Source organism: Antennarius striatus, chromosome 8, assembly GCF_040054535.1.
Source record: "Antennarius striatus isolate MH-2024 chromosome 8, ASM4005453v1, whole genome shotgun sequence".
In the NCBI taxonomy this organism is placed as follows: Eukaryota; Metazoa; Chordata; class Actinopteri; order Lophiiformes; family Antennariidae; genus Antennarius; species Antennarius striatus.
The window spans coordinates 10,706,168-10,731,189 of NC_090783.1; the positions used below are offsets into that span (position 1 = coordinate 10,706,168).

Below are 25,022 nucleotides of genomic sequence, written 5' to 3' on the forward strand. Positions count from 1 at the left end.
GTCACTTGGCCATAAAAGCAGTTATTTTATCAATTAAAAACCAAATGCACAGAATTCAATAATGTTTTCACTTCCCAACAACGACAACGACAATGACAACAACGACAATAAAAATAATAATATCAAACATCAATCCTTTAATAATCCCCATAGGTAAATTACTTTTTTGTAATAATCATACAATCATATTGATTCATTTTTTTATACCCGCTTTTTGTTTGCTGGCGTGGGTCCCGCAGTTGCTGGAGCCTATCCCAGCCGACTGGGGGGTGAGACAGGAGACACTCCAGGCGCGATGCAAATGCACTGCGAAGCCATATATACACACAGACGAACACTCACTCACACACTGCCACCTACAATCAATTTCATACAGGCCAATTCACCTGAAGGCTTTTCCCTTCAGGGGTCGCCACAGCAAATCAATTTCCTCCATCTAAACCCGTCTTCTGCATCCTCTTCTCTCACACCAACTACCTTCAGGTCCTCTTTCACTACGTCCATAAACCTCGTCTTTGGTCTTCCTCTAGGCCTCCTGCCTGGCATTTCATAACTCAGCATCCCTCTACCAATATATTCACTATCTCTCCTCTGGACATGTCCAAACCATCTCAGTCTGGCCTCTCTGACTTTATCTCCAAAACCTCTAACATGTGCTGTCCCTCTGATGTATTCATTCCTGATCCTATCCATCATGGTCACTCCCAAAGAGAACCTAAGCATCTTCATCTCCGCTACCTCCAGCTCTGTCTCCTGTCTTTTCCTCAGTGACACTGTCTCTAGACCAAACACCATCGCTGGTCTCATGGCAGTTTTGTGCACCTTTTCTTTCATTTTAGCTGAAACTCTTCTATCACACTTGACACCTGACACTTTTCTCCACCCATTCCATCCTGCCTGTACATGCCTCCTCACCTCTTTTCCACACTCTCCATTGCTCCGGACGGTTGCCCTAAGTACTTAAAATCCTCCACCTTCTTGATCTCTTCTCCCTGTAAACTCACTCTTCTACTTGGGCCCCTCTCATTCACATGCATGTACTCTGTTTTACTGCGGCTAACCTTCATTCTTTTCCTTCCCAGGAAAAACCTCCACTTTTCTAGCTTCTCCTCCACCTGTTCCTTGCTCTCACTATAGATGTCATCTGCAAACATCATAGTCCATAGAGATTCTGGTCTAACCTAGTCTGATAGCATGTCCATCACCATAGCGAACAAGAAGGGGCTCAGAGCTGATCCCTGATGCAGTCCCACCTCCACCTTGAACTCCTCTGTCACACCTACAGCACACCTTACCATTGTTTTACAGTCCTAACAGCGTCATAACTTCTCCTCAGCTGCCGATTAACCTGGCTGATCTTCGACCCACTTTTCTCCAGATTGTCGCTACATTTCTCCATTTTCTGTTGTCTCTTCTCTTATTTTCTTTTTTTTTCTTTCTTACCGCTATTTTTAATTTTTGTTCTTCGTGCTACCACTATTTTTATTTTTCTTCTTCGTGACAGGGGTTCGCTTTGGCCTGGGGAGGTCAGTTCAGCATTCGCTTTAAAGATATTTTGCGCCATCTAGCGTTGTGAATGGGTATAATGTCTAGACCCCGAATGTAAGACGACCCCACTTTTTCAGTCTTATTTCAATGCAAAAAACACCGTCTTATATTCGGGCCAATACGGTACTCTTCTACCTGTCTCCCTGATCACATTAGCTGTAGTTGTCCAGTCATCTGGAAGCAGCTCCTGACCACCCAGAGCCAATCTTAACTCCTTCCTAAAAGTCATGCAACACTCTTTCTTTTTCAACTTCCACCATTTCGTCCTCTGCTCTGTCTTTGCTCTCCTATTCATCTTCCTCATCACCAAAGACATCCTACAATACCACCATCCTATGCTGTTAGGCTACACTTTCACCTACCGCTACTTCGCAGTCACTGATCTCCTTCAGATTACACCGTCTACACAAGATGTAGTCTACCTGTGTGCTCCTACCTCCACTCTTATAGGTCACCCTATGTTCCTGCATCTTCTTCTGGAAGAAAGTATTCACTATAGCCATTTCCATCCTTTTTGCAAAGTCAACCACCATCTGTCCTTCTGCATTCCTTTCCTAGTTACCACACCTACCCATCACTTTCATATCATCTCTGTTTTCTGCACCAACATATCCCTTGAAGTCTGAACTAATGACAACTCTCTCACTTTTAGGTATGCTCTGCATCAATTCATCAAAGTCCAACCAGAATTTTTCCTTCTCCTCCAGCTCACATCCTACCTGTGGAGCATACCCACTAACATTGGACATCACACCTTCAATTTCTAACTTCGGACTCATCACTCTATCTGACACTCTATTTACCTCCAGGACATTCCTAACAAACTCCTCCTTTAAGGTAACTCCTACTCCATTTCTCTTCCTATCTACACCATGATAGAACAACTTGAAACTGCTCCTAAACTTCTAGCCTTGCTACCTTTCCACCTGGTCTCATGGACACACAGTATGTCTACCTTCCTCCTCTGCATCATATCAACCAACTCTCTACCTTTTCCTGTCATAGTTCTAACATTTAACTTCCCTACTCTCAGTCCTATACCCTTGGCGGTCCTCTTCTCTCTCTTCCTACGAACACAATTTCCTTTTCTCCTCGACTAACAGTAGTCCAATTTCCACCGGCACCCTCTAGCTAAACAGCAATGATGGCTGTCATTGTTAACCTGTGCCTCGACCGATCCAGTGTGGAAGTCATATATTCGATTCGCATGTTTGATTTGGCAAAAGTTTTACGCCGGATGCCCTTCCTGACACAACCCTCTGTATTTATCCGGACTTGGGACCAGCACAATAAGACACTGGCTTGTGCCTTCTTGCGGCTACATTATTAACAATAATGATATGAATAATACTAATCAACAATACTAATTTCCTCAATTAGCTTAATGTAACAGTTTTAGGCCTATTTCCACTTAGAACATTTTCATGTCAGCTTGCTCATAGTTACCTATGATAGATAGTACCGTTTTTTCATAAGGACAATTTTAGGATTTTAGGATTTGGTTTACAATTTGGTTTAGGATTTACTTGTTGTGTTTGGCTCTGGTCTCTCAAATAAAGTTGTGCATACAAAAAATGCATCCAATATCTTTAGTTCAGAAAAAAATCTTATCCCATATATTCAAGCATTATACTATTTTCTCTTTTAAACATGAACACAATTCAACAGTTCTAAACACCTTTTAAAACCCCAGTCCACCAATTCATATTCATCAGTACAATTGAATAAGAGTCTAAGCGACAGCTGATCTTTGCTAGCTGGTTGTTTCACTCACCTCTGTTTTGGTAGAATGACTGAAGTCCAGAGAGAAAAGAGTGGGAAGCCAAGTCTGTGCAAGTAATGACTATGTGGAGAGTCAGCTGATCGTCCTCCAGGGTCTGGATGGTCTTCGAATACGTGACTATGAACTTCTACCTTTGAACTGATGAGCTTCAATCATATTTATTTAGGAGTGTCATCGGTAGTCTACATTGGGAAGTTTTCTGGTCCAGTAGATTATTTATCCAGAGGAGAATGATTCTTCTCCTTAGGCCAAAGGAAGTCTTGAAGCAATACTGAAATAGAAAAGAGAAAAGAAAATGATTTAGATGTCAATAAAACTTGAAATTACCTTTTGGTCTAACAAATGTGCAAGGTTAGAATATCAGATGAAATAAAGTTTTAGATACTGAAATAAAAGCTGCAATGCTCAAATGAGCAAAAAAGTCTATACCTTTGAGAAAAATCTATACTGCAGTAGAAGGATGATAGTTTTGCTTTTTTTTTCTTTTGCCATACCATCATATTGAACCGCCTACTCTAACTAATTTGTGACCAGAGAGCACATTCCCTTACACTAGTTGCTATGGAGAGTTGAATACTTCATTCAAAGATAATGACATACTTTCTCACTGAACAAACGCATCAAAAAGCCTCTTCCTCTTGATTCAATATTTTCTTTTCAGCATGAGAGGTTGAGAGAATGAAACTTTTGGACCAGACATGTAAAATCCTATGATATCAAAATACATCATTTGTGGCGGAATGTGAGGAATCACAATTGCAAAAATGATTTCCCTAAACAGAGAAAAATAGTAAAGGAATCAAAAGATTTCCTTTTGGTTAGAGTTGAAAGAACTAAGCTCCTCAGCTACAGTTTAAACACAGAAACATGTCGCGGCAACATTATGTATTTAAAGCTCTCTCTGATGCTTTATCTTCATGTTAGATTTATAGAATGCATTTTTATATGGGATTCTCCATATACACAGTAGAGACATACTGTAAATCACAGACAACTATGGAGAAATGGTGATTCTCCTAATACCGACACTTATCTCAGTCTCTGTACTTGGAAGGCATCCTTCTCCTTTATTTGTTTTTCAGCCAAGGCTCGCAGTAACACAGTATACACAATCACACACACAATAAGAGACCAACGGACTACAGATCTGAGCAAGAGGTAAGAGATATACAAGGTTCACAAATATTTCTATATATATATATAGAAGCAAAGAAAATATCTGGCTCTGCGGCACACTGGCGTCGAGCCCGGAGTTTGTCCCTCCTCAACAAATCATGACCTTTATGTCACTTTGAATGTTGCTTGTGTCAGGTCAAAAGGTGTAGGTGAACACATCACAAAGACTGCATGCACAAGGCTCGAAATTGTGCCCATTTTGGTCGCATATGCGCCCAAATTTTTATCAGTGCGACTATTAAATATATTTGGGAGCACCGGTGAGACTAAGGAAAAAAATCTGGTGCGCCTTTTTTTGTGAGACCACGCTCCTGCGGTCCTGCCAGGAAACAATGAGAGCGCAGCTGCGGCTGCTCTGCTGGGTGAAGGGGAGAGGCGCGGAACAGAGATGATGAGCGGTCTCTATCGCTCTGTCACTGCCTTTGCTTTTGGGTAGGTGCTCCTAAAGTCTTTGCTGGTGCTACTAACTTCTAAATTTGGGAGCACCAGTGCTACCAAGAAAAAAGGTTCATTTCGAGCCCTGATGCAGCTCACTCTATAGCTAGTGGTGGTCATCTATATTCCATGGCATACAGGGAAACTTGTGAATGACAACTCTTGTAATGATGGGGAGAATTTATTTACGATTTCTACAGCATTGTCATTCACCATTAGACATTATATTCTTCAGTTGTGTAATTCCATCTGATCATGTAAATGAAAATATTGTTCTGTATTAAAATAATTATGAAAAGTGAGAAGAACCTGCTCTGTGGGCTGACTTGAAGATTTCATCTAAACTAAAACTGTTCTGAGCAGCAAACGTGATATTTCTTTTGCACTTTGCACTCAGCTAACAAGATATAATCTCAATATTGGTTTAAGGAGTTGATATTCAAATATAAGTGTGCTTTTTAAAAGGCATTCTCTTTTAGAGCTCTTGTGCAACAGTAACTGATCTGGTCTGTGCTTGGTAAAATGTAATCAAATAGGTTTATACACACAAATAACAGTTATATTGAGGTTCCCATCCCCTAAATTCAAACATGTCTGAAGAATAAAATTGCAGGAATGGGATAACTAATAGGCCTAAATACATATTCAACTTTTCTCATATAAAAGGAGATTTGCCACAGTGGTATTAAAAAAATAACCACCATTTTCAAAAATAGACAGATACTTTTTTCTTCCCTGAATGAGACTTCAAGTGGGTTTTAAGCAGGGCTTTGAACCAGAATTTTTTGCAAATCGGTTCGTTCAGGGGCTTCATTCAATCGGGGGGCTTTATTCACGCTTCGCCATCTCTATTGATCTGTGACTTCATGCACGCCCACACCACTGCTTCTATCAAAAACCACGTCAAGCAGCTGAATTCTGAGCTTGCCATCATCCTGGAGGATTAACGAAAGAACTCCAACCGCTGGACGCTGTAAACAGAGCCTTTAAAGTTAAGCTGCGTGCGTCGTGGGGTGATGGATGAGATGGTGAACACACGTTTACCAGGACTGGAGGCAGTTCCGAGCGAGTTACACCGCGAGTTACACCCCCACAATATGTGCGTGGATTGCGGATTCCTGGACTAACGTGTCTGCTTCGACTTTTGCCTGATGTTTCGCAAAAGCCAGCATCATTACCGGACAGCCACCCGGAAACGTGACTGTCAGCGATAGTGAAATTGCCGAGCTATTCAATGCAGACTTAAGATGAGGACTTCGAAGGATTTAAAACATATAAAAACATATAAAAACATATATAAAAAATAATGTTGGTGTATTTTTTTAAATTTAAATACGCAGCACAACACAGTCCAACCACAGTCAGCTTTTTGCTTCCTATAGCAACCATGCACCGAGTAATAATGTGCGCTGTGTGTCCGGTTAAAGTACAGAAATAAACTCCATTATTTAGACTGCGCCTCTTTGTACAATGAGCCGAATGGTGCGCAAAATACGGTAACTTAAGGACTTTTAAATTTAATTGACAACTAAAGCAATTAGTTTATATACCATAATTATAGATATGCCCCTACCCTACAGTAAACAGTACCACAGCACTGCACCTCTGCTTTAAGTTATATCACTGTAGTTAAGGCTTATGCCTCCTACTCAGACATTACATGAAATAAGACAAGAATAACTTCCGCCATGTCATTAATTGCTGAACAACAGATCTTCATTGTGCTTCTCCCATAGCTCAATATTGCAACAAAGCGCTGGCAGTACGGGAACACACTGCTCTGAAAATGACTGCAGCCAATGAGTTAATGTCTAAATCACACATTTTTAAGATTGACATACTGCAGTGTTTACCTGTTATGATGAAATGGTGACTGGGAGACTGCCCTTTTGCTAACTGCTGCTGATAGCCGCTACTTCTCTCGGCTCTTATCCCGCGTCCAGTGAATGACAGGGAGTGAAACATGAGGTCAAATATTTTTTTCAAGAACGAAAAAAAACCCGGTATTAACCGGTTTACAATTATTTTCTGTTGCGATTCTGTTCGGGAACATTAAAAAATATCAAGTTTTCGGTTTCCATTTCGTTCCTGCCAAAATACCAAAAGTTTCTGGTTTTCGTTTTCGTTCCATGAACCGGTTCAAAGCTCTGGTCTTAAGTTATGAAGAGAGCTTTTCCGTGACAGTGTTTGTGCAAAAGAGGAGACATATGTTGGAAGGCCAATTTGACAGATGGAGAGAAAGTAAAGTAAATGTGAAAAAATAGGAAGTTGCTGACTACAACCTTGACATAATGATGGTCGTATGAATGTGTGCATGTGGCAAAAATAAGAATATCACAGGTTGGAGAAAATAGATCTAGTGTGAGGTCAAGAGTTAAAAAGATGTGTTGTAGGGCTAATTGAATAAGATATTTTCCATATCCTATTCAATTAACCCTTCAGCATATTTTCCATAATGACACTTCATGTATATGGAGAAATGTCATTCGCAAAAAGAAAATGAAATAGTTAAATAAAAAAAAATCTTAAATAATTCCCATAGGGCAATGCTTAAATAGTGGGTCGCACCCCCCTAGGGGGGCCGTAGAATAAAGTGCACACAACCTCTCCACCACAATAAGGTTCCTGGTTTTTGTTCTGGGAGGCTGCTGTGGTCAGTTCTCAGGTATGCTATTCATCTGGAGCCAGGCCTGGATAGAGGTCCCGTCAGCGAATGGACTGGTGGCCGGATCTGCCAGGGGGCCCCGTCGGGCTCAGCCCAAAAAGGTAACTTGGATTTTCCCCGCCCCTGTTGACCCACCGCCTGCAGGACAGACCAATGGGGTTGGGTGCACTGCCTTTTGGGTAGCAGTGAAGACAGGGGGTTACGATGGACAAGGAGCTGGAGTTTGTGTTGGAGATGGAGCGTTACCAGTTGGATATGGTGGGGCTTACCTCCATTCATATCCTTGGTTCTGAATCTAAACTCCTGAACTGGGGTTGGACCTTGTTTTTCACAGGAATTGCGCCAGGTGCTAGGCACAGGTTGGGTGTGGGGATACTCACAAGCCCCTGGCTGAGTGCTTTTGTGTTAGAGTTAATTCCCGGTGGATGAGAAGGTCGCCTCCCTACACGTTAAGGCTGCGGGAGGGAAAACTCTGACTGTTATTTGTGTGTATGCACCAATAGCAACTCAGAGTACTTGGACTTCTTGGGGTCCCTAAAGGGGGTCCTTCATGGGACCCCAGTAGGGGACTCCATTGCTCTCCTGGGGGACTTCAATGCACACGTCGACAATGACGGAGACACCAGACACCTAGAGGGTCATTATTGGAAGGAATGGCCTCCCTGATCTAAACCCGAGTGGTGTTATATTGTTGGACTTCTGTGCTAGTCACGGATCGTTCATAACTAACACCATGTTCGAACACAAGGATGCTCGTAAGTGTTCCTGGAACTGTAATTGTATCAATTGACCTTTGACCGTCTGTTTAGGACACTTGGGTGAAGAGAAGGGTAGAGCTGTCAACTGATCACCACTTGGTGGTGACTTGGGTCTGTTGGCAGAGGGAACCTTTAGATAGACTTGGTAAGCCCAAACGAGAAGTGCGGGTGAACTGGGAATGTCTGGAGGAGGACTCGGTCCCCGATGCCTTCAAGTGACACCTCTGAAGTAGCTTTTCTCACATACCTATGGAGGCTGGGGTTACATTGAACCTGAATAGTCTATGTTCAAAGTTTCCATTGCTGCAGCTGCAACTGAGAGCTGTGGTCTCAAGGTCCTGGGTGCCTCAAGGGGCGGTAACCGTCGAACACCGTGATGGACCCCGGTGGTCAGGGAAGCCGTCCGTTCCTGGGGACTTCTGAAGCAGTTGCAAGGTGCTGACAGACCAGAAGGACTGCAGCCTCGGCTGTGATGGAGGCAAAACAGAGGGTGTTGGAGGAGTTCGGAGAGGTCATGGAAATGAACTTTCGTACAGCACCAAAGTTGTTCTGGAGGCCTGTTCGAGACCTCAGTAGGGGGAAACGAGGGACCATCTAAGCTGTATACAGCAAAGATGGAACACTGTTGACCTAAACTGAGGAGGTTAATGAAGCACTGAAAAGATCACTATGTCAAATCACAAACTGTCCTTTGTCTGATTGGCTTAATCATTGCAATTTGAAGAAACAGCTTTAATGATACATAATGAGTGAGACTTGCATCATCATAATAGAGTCAGTTATTGAGCACACCCTTTATTGTGCTCTGGAAAATGGAAAAACATGATTGTTTTCTTCTTTATCATGCACAGCGCATGTGGATGAAGCACAAAAAATAGTATTGTACAGTATTTACGTAAGTGGACCCTTGACACATGAAAAGATCCATCAATATCACAATTTACTCCATATACTTAATGTATATCTTGGTGTATTTGGACAAGATCTAAATGGCTCAGGTGAAAAGGAGTACTGCATTATTAGCCAGTGCACCACTCTCCCTATTTGACTCTGCCTCACAACTACCAGGGATTTTGATGTACAAGCAAACAACCAGAAACACCAAATGGATTGAAGTAGGAGGAGAAAGAGGAGTCAGAGGTTGAAGATGTTAGTGAGGAAAAGGTATATACAATCCCATTTTAGTGACCTCTTTGTTAATGCAAACACAAGCTTAAATTTGTTTGATGCAGCAAGTACAATTCAAAATTAAGAATGATGCAAAGGTGGGTGGGCGTGGGGGTGATTTTATTCTGAGTTTGACGTATAAGAATCTTAAAGGGACAGTAAAGTTAATTTTAAGTGACATATATGTTATTCATCATTATGAAAAATAGAAGAAAATACAAATTTTATGTGTTTAGCATCATCCGTTTGGTCAAAAAAGCTTAAAATCTGCGCCGCAGCAGCTTCCACATTCAGTGGTCACGTGGGCGTCAAGTCACTTGTGCCCAACATAGCTTGACAGTAGTTATGGGCAGATGAAGCCCCATGAAGCATTGAAGCCTTTCATTCCAATCAGTTCATGGTGGTTTGGAGCTTCACGAGGCTTCATTTGCTCTGGTACGACATCTACTGGATGGTAAAATATCAGGTGGCATGAGTTTGAAGTTTGCAGCATTTTGCAGAAATCCTGTTAATAAAACTGTCAGCAAAATAAAGAAGTATGCAAAACATGTATAGTTTAGTGATTATATATATATATATATATATATATATATATATATATATATATATATATATATATATATATATATACAGGAAACCTCGGTTTCTGACCACAATTTGTTCCGGAAGGCTGTTCGAATAACGATTTGTTTGAATTTCAAATACAATTTTCCCATTTCAAATAATGTAAAGGGTCTTAATCGGTTCCAAGACACTTTTTTTCAACATTTTATAGTCATTTATATATCAAATTGCATAGTAATGAAACATGTCAAAGAAATGTAAAAGAAGGAAGCAAACATGAGAAAGAAATATGGTTAGCCCAAGATGCAAGTTATCATTGTCTTTGGGACCGAAGTTTAGGGTACTGTACCATAGGCAATGGAATGCAAATTAAGTGAAATTATTGAATACAGTAAACTAAAAGAAAAAGCACATTACCGTCATGTTTTCTCTAGACTTTTCGCTCGCCTGGCGGCTAGAAAAAGGCATTTGTTTTGCGTTCATCTTCCAAATTTTGTTTGTATTTTTTGGTCGAATTCAGATTTGTTTGATGTCTAGAGTGTTCCCAAACCAAGGTTTGCTTGTTTCTATTACACACACACACCAGCTCTATGGAAAGTGATTATTTTCTTTTTCCTCATGTCCAAATAAACATGTACACTGAGGGGAGGGTGGTTGGGGTATGGACAATGATTGTGTTTCTGTAACATTGAGGTATAGCCAGTGATTATGCTTGGTGACATCATTGGTTTTTATTTAGAAACAATTTCTCCACTGTGGCAGGTTCCATTTCCTGAATCTCCTAAACTGACTCTCTCCACACTATCTATATCTTGCTACAGAATATATCTAACGCTATCTAAATTCTTAACTGTCTCCACACTATCTAACCACAACTCTCCACCATACAACTACATTCTGAATGGAGTGTGATCGCTTTATATTGGTGTTGGAACGCGTGTCGTGAGCCGAATCAGTCATGTGGTATCGGCCACGTAGCGGGGCGTTCCCGTGATGGGAGCGTCGATACGGAAGACATGCCCGAAGCCTCGCTGCTTGCGAGGCTTCGGACGTCATCAATTACAGCTCCTCCCATCGATGAAGCAGGCCTCGATTCGCACTTCGCGGGAACGCCCCTCTCCTGCTTGGCACACGCTTTGGAGCTTCGATCCCCAGCGTCACATCACTACTTGACACCATAAGAAACAATGCAGCTCTAGACGCGATTTACACTAAAAGTATCATGGTTATCTGCGCGGTGAACGGTTGAACAGCAAAAAGACGCCACTTTCAAATAAATTCACTGTGGAATTAATAACAAGTTATATGCAGTTAGCTCAATGCTAACATAGATAGATAGATAGATAGATAGATAGATAGATAGATAGATAGATAGATAGATAGATAGATAGATAGATAGATAGATAGATAGATAGATAGATAGATAGATAGATAGATAGATAGATACTTTATTAATCCCGGAGGAAATTGCATATATCCACTGCTCAGGCATTACATAACAAATAATACTGGATAAACACCAGGAGAAAAGGAAACACTGACATCACAGGACATACCACAAGACATACATTACACTAACAGACAGGCACATGCAGCACTAACAGGACTTATATACTAAACTATAACTAAAATATAAACAGTATAAAATTTAAAAATATTACAGTATTAAAATATAAACAGTATAAAATAAAATCTAAACAGTATAAAATTGAATTAAAATGTAAAACAGTATAAAAAATAAATAATTTATATATATATTATATACAACAGTATAAAATTAAATTTAAATGAAATTAAATTAAATCCATTTTCAACCCCGTGCTGACCTCGCCACCTCCCCCCCGCTCCTCCTGAGAGAGTCATTGTACCCCCTGATGGCACGGGGCACGAAGGAGGACCTCAGCCTCTCTGTGGAGGCGCTGTGTGACAGCAGTCTGCCGCTGAAGGTGCTTCTCTGCTGGGAGAAGGTGGTGTGTAGGGGGTGCCTGGTGTTGTTCATGATGGCCTTAATTTTAGACATGGTCCTGCTCTCCAGAAGCATATCCACAGAGTCCAGGCTCAGCCCGACCACTGAGCCCGCTCTGCGGATGAGTCTGTTCAGACGGTCCATATCTCTTTTTTCTGGCCACCCCACCCCAACACACAATGACATATGACAGCACACTGGAGACTACGGACTGATAGAACATGAAAAGGAGCTTAGGACAGATGTTGAAGGAGGCCAGCCTCCTTAGGAAGTACATCCTGCTCTACCCCTTCTTGTACACACAGTTGGAGTTGAGTGACCAGTCCAGTCTGCTGTCTAGCTGCAGTCCCAGGTACTTATAGTATAATATAATATAGTATAATATGAACAATCCCATTGACGGGCTAGTGCGTTGGCATTTTTAGCGCGACACCTTCGCAGAAGTTATTCTAAAGAATGACAGGTCCTTGTCTTCGCATTTTTTTGTTGTTCTGTTGACAGAACCGTTCACCGCGCAGGTAACCATGATGGTTTTGGTGTAAATCGCGTCTAGAGCTACATTGTTTCTTATGGCTGTCAAGCTATGTTGGGCGCAAGGGACGTTGACGCCCACGTGACCACTGAATCCGAGGATTTTAAGCTTTTTTGACCAAACAGATTATGCTACACATATAAAATGTATATTTTCTTCTATTTTTCATTATGATGAATAACGTATGTGTCACATAAAATTAACTTTACTGTCCCTTTAATAATAAACAAGAAAAACAAAAAGGAGATCAATCTGAGGATAATGACAGAGTGGGTGCCCCATCTACTTTACTTAGAACCTGAATCATCTCTCCTGTCATTTGAATTCATCTAATTTCTCTCCAACTCTGTTCCAGTTCACATATCCAGTATTACATGTAAATGAGACAATGATATCATAAATATGGTATATCAATATGGTATATCAACAGAGACTAACGGCTCTGGCTACCCAACTGAAGAGATACACCAAGGAGATTGAGGCCAGGAGAATAAACAAGACCTTCTCCACTCAACCAGCAAAGGTGAACTCTCAGTGGCAGGGAAATAGCATCCGGCCAGACCCACCAAGAGCTGAGTGGAGAAATACTGGAAGGGCATATGGGAAAGAGAAACATCAAACAACACCGATGCCCAGTGGCTAGTGGACCTGAGGACTGACCACAGCTGCCTCCCAGAATAAGAACCAGTAACCATCTCAATGGTGGACATCGAAGAAAGAGTGTCAAAGATGAAGAGTTGGTCAGCACCGGGCCCGGATATGATCCATATATACTGGCTAAAGAAGCTGACAGCACTCAATGAGCATCTAGCAGCACAGATGAACCAGCTTCTAAGGGATGGGATGCACCCAGAATGGTTGACTGAAGGCAGAACAGTCTTGATCATGAAAGACCCACAGAAGGAATCTACCCCATCCTACTACCGGCCAATAAGCTGTCTCAGTACAACATGGAAGCTCCTGTCAGGCATCATGGCAGCTAAGATGAGTAGGCACATGGATCAATATATGAGCGGGGCACAGAAAGGAGTTGGTAGTAACACCAGGGGAGCCAAGCACCAGCTACTGGTGGACAGAGCAGTACACAGAAACTGTAAGAATAGGCAGACCAACTTGTGCACCGCCTGGATAGATTACCAGAAAGCCTACGATTCAATGCCACACACGTGGATACTGGAATGTCTGGAACTGTATAAGAGCAACAGGACACTAAGAGTCTTCATCAAGAACTCAATGGGGAAGTGGAAGACAACCCTGGAGACTAACTCCAAGCCAATTGCCCAAGCTAACATCAAGTGCGGCATATACCAAGGGGATGCACTGTCACCGCTGCTGTTCTGCATAGGCCTGAACCCCCTCAGTCACATCATCACAAACAGTGGCTACAGATACCTATTCCGAAGCAGGACAACAATCAGCCATCTCCTCTACATGGATGACATCAAGCTGTATGCCAGGAATGAGCGAGAAATTGACTCACTGATCCACACCACCAGGATCTACAGCAATGACATAGGGATGTCATTCGGATTAGACAAATGTGTCCGGATGGTATCAAGAAGAGGCAAGATTATCAGAACTGAAGGGGTTGACCTACCAGGGGGCAGGATAGAAGACATCAAGGACAGCTACAAATACCTTGGAATTCCACAGGCTAATGGCAACCATGAGGAGGCTGCAAGGAAGTCATCCACAGCCAAATACCTCCAGAGAGTAAGGCAAGTCCTGAGCAGTCAGCTGAATGGCAAGAACAAGGCCCAAGCCATCAACATGTATGCACTGCCGGTCATCAGGTACCCCGCTGGGATCATAAACTGGCCAAAGGAGGAGATAGAAGCCACAGATATCAAGACTAGAAAGCTCCTCACCATGCATGGAGTTTTTCACCCCAAGTCCAGCACCCTGAGGCTGTACACTAAGCGGAAAGAGGGAGGCCAAGGACTAGTGAGCATCAGGGCCACTGTCCAGGATGAGACATTAAAAATCCAAGAGTACATCAGGAAGATGGCCCCAACAGATGAACTGCTCAGTGAATGCCTTAGACAGCAAAAACCTGAGGAAGAAGAAGAGGAGGAGGAGACAACATGGAGTGACAAGCCCCTACTCTGCATGTACCGCCGTCAGATAGAGGAAGTGGCTGATATCAAGAAGACCTACCAATGGCTGAATAAAGCTGGACTGACAGACAGCACAGAGGCACTGATCATGGCAGCACAAGAACAGGCCCTAAGTACAAGAGCAATAGAGGCCAATATCTACCACAGTAGATCTGACCCAAGGTGCAGGCTATGTAAAGAAGCTCCAGAGTCAGTCCAGCATGTGGTAGCAGGGTGTAACATGCTCGCCAGCTCAGCATACATGGAAAGGCACAACCAAGTAGCTGTGAGAGTGTAAAGGAACATCTGTACCCAGTATGGACTAGAAGTACCCAAATCCCAATGGGACATACCACCGAAGGTGGTTGAGAACGACAAGGCTCAGATCCTGTGGGACTTCAGCTTCCAGACCGACAAACAGCTGCTGGCTAACAAACCGGACATAGTGGTGATGGACAAAGAGCAGAAGAGAGCAGTGGTGATAGATGTGGCGATTCCAGCTGACGCCAACATCAGGAAGAAGGAACACGAAAAGATTGAGAAGTATCAAGGGTTGAAAGAACAGCTGGAACAGATGTGGAAGGTCAAGGTTAATGTGGTCCCCGTGGTAGGAGTACACTTGGGGCAGTGACCCCCAAACTGGAAGAGTGGCTCCAGCAGATTCCTGGAACAACATCTGAAGCCTCAGTCCAGAAGAGCGCAGTCCTAGGAACAGCTAACATACTGTGCTGAACCCTCAGACTCCCAGGCCACTGGTAGAGGACCCGAGCTTGAGGATGACACACGGATACCACCCCACAAGGGTGAGAGGGACATATATATATATATATATATATAGATATACACATTTAAATTTTTTTTATTTTAAATACTGTTTTGATCCCCGAAGGGAATTTAAGAATGCACACTCTAGCTAATGATTCAAACGCATGCATATATATATATATATATATATATATATATATATATATATATATATATATATATATATTAGTGTGTACAGGCCCCTGTAGCACACACACACACAAGGGGGCCTGTAGGCATGCAAGGGAGGTAGAGTGGCAGGCAGCTCCATCTTGGTGCGCTTTAAATGAGCAATTTGTAAAGGGGGCGGCACGTTGCTCAAGGGCGCCTCGGCAGTGCTCCAGAGGTGAGCTGACACCTCCCACTTTCAGCTCACCTCCGGGCATTTTTTGGGCGGGAGCAGGAATCGAACCGCCGATCTTGAAATCATAGGATGACCCGCTCTACCGCCTGCTTTTACCACTGAGCCACTGCCTCCCCTAATGTATAATGTATGAATTTGATTAACAAAGTTACTAAAATGTGCTGTCTTAATTTCCCTTCGGGGATCCCAATAAGTATATGAAATAAAATGAAATTCTGATGGGTTTATCTCCAGGGAAATAGAAAAACTTGGGTAAAAGGCAAGGCGCACTGAGCATCTCCCACATTGTATAGAAAATCTACTGTTTGCAAAGAAAAAATAAAAACTGAACGTATCGCTACACGCAGTGATGCTGCAGATGTGAGGATGGATTAGGTCATGGATGTATTTGATGGATCGGGATGTGAACCAGTACCGATCATAAAGAGAACTGTCTGGATATGATGGGACATCTGAAAGCGACAAAAAAATATTTAATTCTCTGTGAATTAATGCTGAATCATCACAAACAGGATCCTCGTCAAACGGACATGTCATGACTGCTTCCAAAATACAAAATACTAAAATACCAACTTATTTATAAAACCTTACATCGGTCAAACTCTCCATCCGACTGAACCAGGAAATGAAGCTTGCGAGCGGTGGTGAAAGGGGGCGGAGTCAGAGGAAACCCTGCTCCTGACCAGGTTAGCTTCAGAGTCTGTTACTATGGTAACAAATGCAGAGGTTTAGTTTACCTCGCTTCATGAAACTGGTCAGGGTTAATGCTCTAACTCTGAGTTAAGGTACCTCCCTTTGTGAAACCGAAAACCTTACTTTCTCTTGTTCATGAACTTTCTTACTTCTCCACCCGTTACTGTCCATCTTCCCAATGATTTTCTAACTCCACACCTTTTCTTTCAATGATTTTTTCCCATGGTATTTCTAATTTTCTTTTCAAAATAACAAAAGAGAGATGTATGCCCTAAAATACCATGTTTTTCATGGCATATTAATGTTGTGTTCTTCACTTTCATTTTCATTTCCCCATATAAACTTGAGCAAAAACTGTCAAATAAGATTTGTACATCTGTTGCTGCCAATGATCCATATTGACTCACTACCAGGAAATTTTGTTATTCAGTGCTGACAATGCACTATTGCCAATCCATGGGTGGGGTCAAATTTTACAATGACAAGGGCTGGGCATATGTAAACTTCTCATCATTGTCTTTTTTGCAGGTACATATCTCTCTTCCTGCACTAAGTCTCCCCATCGCTCTCTAATAAGCATCAGCATCTGAGAGTGGAGCACCTCCAGCTGCAGCGACAGACAGAAGGAGTCTGGACACAATGTGATTAAAGAAAACCATGTGGGAAACTATCACAAATGAAAGTAGCACATCTTTAGATCAACATTCAAAGCACACACACACACACACACACACACACACACACACACACACACACACACACACACACACACACACACACACACACACACACACACACACACACACACACACACACACACACACATAAAGTATGTGTGTATGTGTATATACAGTGTATATATATATTATATATATACAGTACAGACCAAAAGTTTGGACACACCTTCCCATTCAATTAGTTTCCTTTCTTTTCATGACTATTGACATTGTAGATTCACACTGAAGGCATCAAAACTATGAATTAACACATGTGGAAATATGCACTTAACAAAAAAGTGTAAAACAACTGAAAATACGCCTTATATTCTAGTTTCTTCTAAGTAGCCACCTTTTGGTCTGATTACTGCTTTGCACACATTCTGCATTCTCTTGATGAGCTTCAAGAGGTAGTCACTTGAAATTGTTTCCACTTCACAGGTGTGCCCTGTCAGGTTTAATAAGTGGGATTTCTTGCTTTATAAATGGGGTTGGGACCATCAGTTGTGTTGTGCAGAAGTCAGGTGGATACACAGCTGATAGTCCTACTGAATAGACTGTTAGAATTTGTATTATGGCAAGAAAAAAAGCAGCCAAGTAAAGAAATGAAGGCCAGTCAGTCCAAAAAATTGGGAAAACTGTGAAAGTGTCCCCAAGTGCAGTCGCAAAAACCATCAAGCGCTACAAAGAAAGTGGCTCACATGAGGACCGCCCCAGGAAAGGAAGACCAAGAGTCACCTCTGCTGCGGAGGATAAGTTCATCCGAGTCACCGGCCTCAGAACTCACAGGTTAACAGCAGTTCAGATTAGATACCATGTCAATGCCATACAGAGTTCTAGCAGCAGACACATCTCTAGAACAACTGTTAAGAGGAGACTGTGTGAAACAGGCCTTCATGGTAGAATAGCTGCTAGGAAACCACTGCTAAGGACAGGCAACAAGCAGAAGAGACTTGTTTGGGCTAAAGAACACAAGGAATGGACATTAGACCGGTGGAAATCTGGTTTGGTCTGATGAGTCCAAATTTGAGATCTTTGGTTCCAACCACCGTGTCTTTGTGCGACGCAGAAAAGGTGAACGGATGGACTCTACATGCCTGGTTCCCACCGTGAAGCATGGAGGAGGAGGTGTGATGGTGTAGGGGTGCTTTGCTAGTGACACTGTTGGGGATTTGTTCAAAATTGAGGGCATACTGAACCAGCATGGCTACCACAGCATCTTGCAGCGGCATGCTATTCCATCCGGTTTCCGTTTAGTTGGGCCATCATTTAGTTTTCAACAGGACAATGACCCCAAACATACCTCCAGGCTGTGTAAGGGCTATTTGACCAAGAAGGAGAGTGATGGGGTGCTGCGCCAGATGACCTGGCCTCCACAATCACCGGACCTGAACCCAATCGAGATGATTTGGGATGAGCTGGACCGCAGAGTGAAGGCAAAAGGGCCAACAAGTGCTAAGCATCTCTGGGAACTCTGTCAGGACTGTTGGGAGACCATTTCCGGTGACTACCTCTTGAAGCTCATCAAGAGAATGCCAAGAGTGTGTGAAGCAGTAATCAGAGCAAAAGGTGGCTACTTTGAAGAACCTAGAATAGTGTATAAGACATATTTTCAGTTGTTTCACACTTTTTTGTTAAGTATATAATTCCACATGTGTTAATTCCTAGTTTTGATGCCTTCAGTGTGAATCTACAATTTTCATAGTCATGAAAATAAAGAAAACTCTTTGAATGAGAAGGTGTGTCCAAACTTTTGGTCTGTACTGTATATATATATATATATATATATATATTCATTCATTCATTCATTTTCCAACCCGCTTAATCCGCTAACGCAGGTCGAGGGGGTAGCCAGTGCCTATCCTGGCAGTCTCAGGGCGTGAGGCGGGGGGACACTCCAGGCACGACGCCAGTGTACCGCGGAGCCACATAGAAACAAACAATCATTCACACACACACTCACTGCTATGGTCAATTTGGGACTGGCCAATCAACCTGAAGCGCATGCTTTTGGAGGTGGGAGGAAGCCGGAGAACCCGGAGAGAACCCACGCAGACACGGGGAGAGCATGCGAACTCCGCACAGAGCGGGACTCGAACCCGGGTCCGCCGTGTTGTGAGGCAGCAGCGCTAACCACTGCGCCACCGTGCCGCCCATATATATATATATATATATATATATATATATATATATATATATACACATACAGAAAAACACACAGGAAGCCCCAGCACATAGAAAGTAGTACAACACCAAATAGAAAGTAATAAATAACCCATCAAGAATATATAAGTAGAAACTCATAAACAGGCATAGAAATAAAAAATAAACAGGCCTGGTTAAGTATGGGTATCGTGAAATGTCTATAGTGTTTGTATTATTTTTGCTGTATTGTCTGTGTCATCCCTCAGCTCTCGTGTGGACTTTCTTCTTCTTCAACTCCCCCAGAGAGGAGTTGAGCACGGGGGATGAAGGAGTTCTTCAGTCTGTTTGTCCTACATGTTGGAAGGCGCAGCCTCTGGCTGGTCAGGCTTCTCTGGTTGTTAGTAACTGTGTGCAGAGGGTGGCTGACATTGTCCATGATGTCCAGCAGTTTGTCTAATGTTCTCTTCTCTACCACCGTTGCCAGAGGGACCAGCTTCATCCCGACCACCGAGCTGGCCCACCTGATCAGCTTCTCCATCCTGGAGAAATACGCCTTTGTCACGCTCCCTCCCCAACACACCAAGGTGAACAACAGGACGCTGGCGACAACAGACTGATAGAACATCCAAAGAAGCTTCCTGCAGATGTTGAATGCCCTCAGCCTCCTCAGAAAGTACATTCTGCTCTGTGTTTTCTTGTACAGCTGCCTCATGTTGCTGGTCCAGTCCAGCTTGTTGTCCAGCCACAGCCCAAGATATTTATAGGTCTGCACAATCTCCACCTCCTCTGTTCCTATCAGAACTGGTCTAGGTTGGGGTCTGTCCCTCCTGAAGTCAATGACCAGGTCTTTAGTTTTGGAGGTGTTGAGCTGCTGTTGCTGTGACACTAGTCAACAAAGTCCTTCACCAGGCATCTATACTCCTCCTCCTCATTGTCCCTGATACATCCCACGATAGCTGTGTCATACTTCTGGATGTGACGCAGTTCTGAGTTGTAGCAGGATGAAGAGGATGGCAGAGTTGTAAATTCAGAGCTTGTCTTGCATGAGATGGTCTGATGAGATGGTCTTCCAGAGAGACTGTAGAGCTTATGCTGCCAGAGCTCTTCTGCAGAGAATCTCTCCTTTAAGGTGCCCATTGTCCGTCACTATGGATCCCAGATACAGTACATAAAGCTCTTGACAAGCTCCACAGTGTCATCACCAAGCTGCTTCATCCGGCATAGCGGGTCACGGGGAGCTGGAGCCTATCTCACCTGGCATAGGGTGTGAGGCGGCGGACACTCCGGGCACGACGCCAACGCACCACACACAGAGAGAGACAACCATGCACTCACACACTCACTCCTATGGGCAATTTGGGACCGGCCAATCAACCTGAAGAACATGCTTTTGGAGGTGGGAGGAAGCCGGAGAGCCCGGAGAGAACCCACGCAGACATGGGGAGAGCATGCAAACACGGGGAAAGCATGCACAGAGTGGGACTCGTACCCCAACCCGCTGTGTTTTGAGGCGACAGCGCTACCCACTGCACTACTGTGCCGCCCATATTATATACATATATATACTGTATATATATACAGTATGTATATATATATATATATATATATATATATATATATATATATATACTGTATATATACATATACCGACCGCATGTCTTGGACACTCGGGTGAAGAGAGGGGCGGAGCTGTCAACCGATCACCACCTGGTGGTTTGTTGGCTCCGATGGTGGGGGAAGATGCCGGTCTGACCTGGCAGACCCAAACGTATTGTGAGGGTCTGCTGGGAACGCCTGGCGGAATCCCCTGTCAGAAGGAGTTTCAACTCCCACCTCCGACAGAACTTCACTCAAGTTCCGGGGGAGGCGGGGTGGACTATGTTCCGCGCCCCCATTGTCGAGGCGGCCGACCGCAGCTGCGGCTGTAAGGTAAGCTGCGGCTGTAAGGTTGCCGCCTGTCGTAGCGGCAACCCCAGAACCCGTTGGTGGACATCAGCGTTAAGGGATGCTGTCAAGCTGAAGAAGGAGTCCTATCAGGCCTTTTTGGCCTGTGGGACTCCTGAAGCAGCTGATAGGTACCGGCTGGTCAAGCGGAATGCAGCTTTGGTGGTTGCTGAGGCAAAAACTCGGGCATGGGAGGAGTTCGGTGAGGCCTTGGAGGACGACTTCCAGTCTGCTTTGAAGAAATTCTGGTCCACCATCAGGCGTCTCAGGAGGGGGAAGCAGTGCAGCATCCACACTGTATGTAGTGGGGATGGGGCACTGCTGACCTCAACTTGGGACGCTGTGACTCGGTGGGGAGAATACTTCGAAGACCTCCTCAATCCCGCAGACACGCCTTCCCATGAGGAAACAGAGTCTGGGTTCTCTGAGGCGGGTTCTCCTGTCTCTGGGGTTGAGGTCACCACTATGTCCGGTTTGTTAGCCAGCAGCTGTTTGTCAGTCTGGAAGATGAAGTCCCAAGGGATCTTAGCCGTTCTCAACCACCTTCGGTGGTATGTCCCATTGGGATTTGGGTATTTCTAGTCCATACTGGGTACAGATGTTCCTGTACACTATATCAGCTACTTGGTTGGGCCTTTCCATGTATGCTGAGCTGGCGAGCATCTTACACCCTGCTACCACATGCTGGACTGACTCTGGGGCTTCTTTACATAGCCTGCACCTTGGGTCAGATCTACTGTGGTAGATATTGGCCTCTATTGCTCTTGTACTTAGGGCCTGTTCTTGTGCTGCCATGATCAGTGCCTCTGTGCTGTCTGTCAGTCCAGCTTTATTCAGCCATTGGTAGGTCTTCTTGATATCAGCCACTTCCTCTGTCTGACGGTGGTACATGCGGTATAGGGGCTTGTCCCTCTATGTTGTCTCCTCCTCCTCTTCCTCCTCAGGTTTCTGCTGTCTTAGGCATTCACTGAGCAGTTCATCTGTTGGGGCCATCTTCCTGATGTACTCTTGGATTTTTAATGTCTCATCCTGGACAGTGGCCCTGATGCTCACTAGTCCTCGGCCTCCCTCTTTCCGCTTAGTGTACAGCCTCAGGGTGCTGGACATGGGGTGAAACCCTCCATGCATGGTGAGGAGCTTTCTAGTCTTGATATCTGTGGCTTCTATCTCCTCCTTTGGCCAGTTTATGATCCCAGCGGGGTACCTGATGACCGGCAGTGCATACATGTTGATGGCTTGGGCCTTGTTCTTGCCATTCAGCTGACTGCTCAGGACTTGCCTTACTCTCTGGAGGTATTTGGCTGTGGATGACTTCCTTGCAGCCTCCTCATGGTTGCCATTAGCCTGTGGAATTCCAAGGTATTTGTAGCTGTCCTTGATGTCTTCTATCCTGCCCCCTGGTAGGTCAACCCCTTCAGTTCTGATAATCTTGCCTCTTCTTGATACCATCCGGACACATTTGTCTAATCCGAATGACATCCCTATGTCTTTGCTGTAGATCCTGGTGGTGTGGATCAGTGAGTCAATTTCTCACTCATTCCTGGCATACAGCTTGATGTCATCCATGTAGAGGAGATGGCTGATTGTTGTCCCGCTTCGGAATTGGTATCTGTAGCCACTGTTTGTGATGATGTGACTGAGGGGGTTCAGGCCTATGCAGAACAGCAGTGGTGATAGTGCATCCCTTTGGTATATGCCGCACTTGATGTTAACTTGGGCAATTGGCTTGGAGTTAGTCTCCAGGGTTGTCTTCCACTTCCCCATTAAGTTCTTTATGAAGGCTCTTAGTGTCTTGTTGATCTTATACAGTTCCAGACATTCCAGTATCCATGTGTGTGGCGTTGAATCGTAGGCTTTCTAGTAATCTATCCAGGCGGTGCACAAGTTGGTATGCCTATTCTTACAGTTTCTGTGTACTGCTCTGTCCACCAGTAGCTGGTGTTACTACCAACTCCTTTCTGTGCCCCTCTCATATATTGATCCATGTGCCTACTCATCTTCGCCGCCATGATGCCTGACAGGAGCTTCCATGTTGTACTGAGACAGCTTATTGGCCGGTAGTACGATGGGGTAGATTCCTTCTCTGGGTCTTCCATGTCCTGCCTTCAGTCAACCCTTATGGGTGCGTCCCATCCCTTAGCAGCTGGTTCATCTGTGCTGCTAGACGCTCATGGAGTGCTGTCAGCTTCTTTAGCCAGTATGTATGGATCACATCCGGGCCCGGTGCTGACCAACTCTTCATCTTTGACACTCTTTCTTCGATGTCCACCATTGAGATGGTTACTGGTTCTTGTTCTGGGAGGCAGCTGTGGTCAATCCTCAGGTCCACTAGCCACTGGGCATCGGTGTTGTGTGATGCTTCTCTTTCCCACATGCCCTTCCAGTATTTCTCCACCTTAGCTCTTGGTGGGTCTGACCGGATGCTATTTCCCTGCCACTGAGAGTACACCTTTGCTGGTTGAGTGGAGAAGGTCTTGTTTACTCTCCTGGCCTCAATCTCCTTGGTGTATCTCTTCAGTCGGGTAGCCAGAGCCGTCTCTTTTTGGCAATTTCGAGTGCTTCAGGTATGGAGAGCTTGCTGTATTTCCTAGGTACCCCTTTATTCACCATGTTCCCTTTCTGTAGCTCGGCTAGCTGGCTGACTTCTCTCCGTGTCGCCTTTAACTTGGCCTCTAACCGTCTCTTCCATGGAGGGTATTGTTTGTTATGCCCTGTGTTGATCTTATATCCCAGCATCTCAAGTATTACTGTTGCTGTACTGTGGATCATCTTGTCGGTCTCAGTTATGTTCCCTGTGGGGATGGTTCTTATTGCAGCAGTCACATCTTCTAGCAGATCTTCTGGAGGTACTTGACAACTTAGCTTCGGTATTTGTCGGAGGCTCCAGGTTTCCATTTGGGTCACGATCTTCCTTCTAAGGTCAGCAGCTCTTGTATTGAGGCTGTGTATGTCTCTTGGGGCTTGGTACCCAATCTCTAGGAACTGCCTGCATACTCTAGCCACATGAGGTAGGGCATTGTCGTGGACCAGGAGGAACCCAGGCCCCCATGCACCAGCGTAGGTTCTGACAATGGGTCCAAGGATTTCATGCCAATACCTAATAGTAGTCAGGGTGCCATTATCTAACCTGTAGAGGTCTGTGCGTCCTTCCAGGGATATGCCTCCCCAGACCATCACCGACCCACCACCAAACCAGTCATGCTGAACGATGTTGTAGGCAGCACAACATTCTCCACGGCATCTCCAGACCCTTTCATGTCTGTCGCATGTGCTCAAGTTGAACCTGCTCTTGTCAGCAAATAGCACAGGGTGCCAGTGGCATAGTTACCGATTCTGGTGGTCTATGGCAAATGCCAGTCAAGCTCTATGGTGCTGGACAGTGAGCACAGGTCCCAATATAGGACGGTGGGCCCTCAGGTCACCCTCATGGAGCCTGTTTCTGATTTTATTGTCCGAAACATTCACATCAGTGGCCTGCTGGGAGTTGAATTGTAGGGCTATGACAGTGCTCATCCTGTTCCTCCTTGCACAAAGGAGCAGATACCGATCCTGCAGAGGGTTAAAGGACCTTCTATTGTCCTGTCCAGCTCTCCTGGAGTAACTACCTGTCTGTTGGAATCCCCTCCATGCTCTTAAAACTGTAGTGGGAGACACAGAAAACCTTTT

At 44.2% G+C, this 25,022-nt stretch overlaps 1 protein-coding gene across 1 annotated transcript in view; it reads right to left on the reverse strand.

The window, feature by feature from the left end:
* Positions 1-25,022, reverse strand: part of LOC137600858 (protein phosphatase 1 regulatory subunit 29-like) — a 221,157-nt gene that overhangs the window by 127,921 nt on the left and 68,214 nt on the right. Inside the window, exon 2 of the mRNA XM_068322721.1 lies at positions 3,323-3,602. The gene's annotated coding sequence lies outside the window, so the exon portion shown is untranslated. The remainder of the gene's footprint in view (positions 1-3,322; positions 3,603-25,022) is intronic.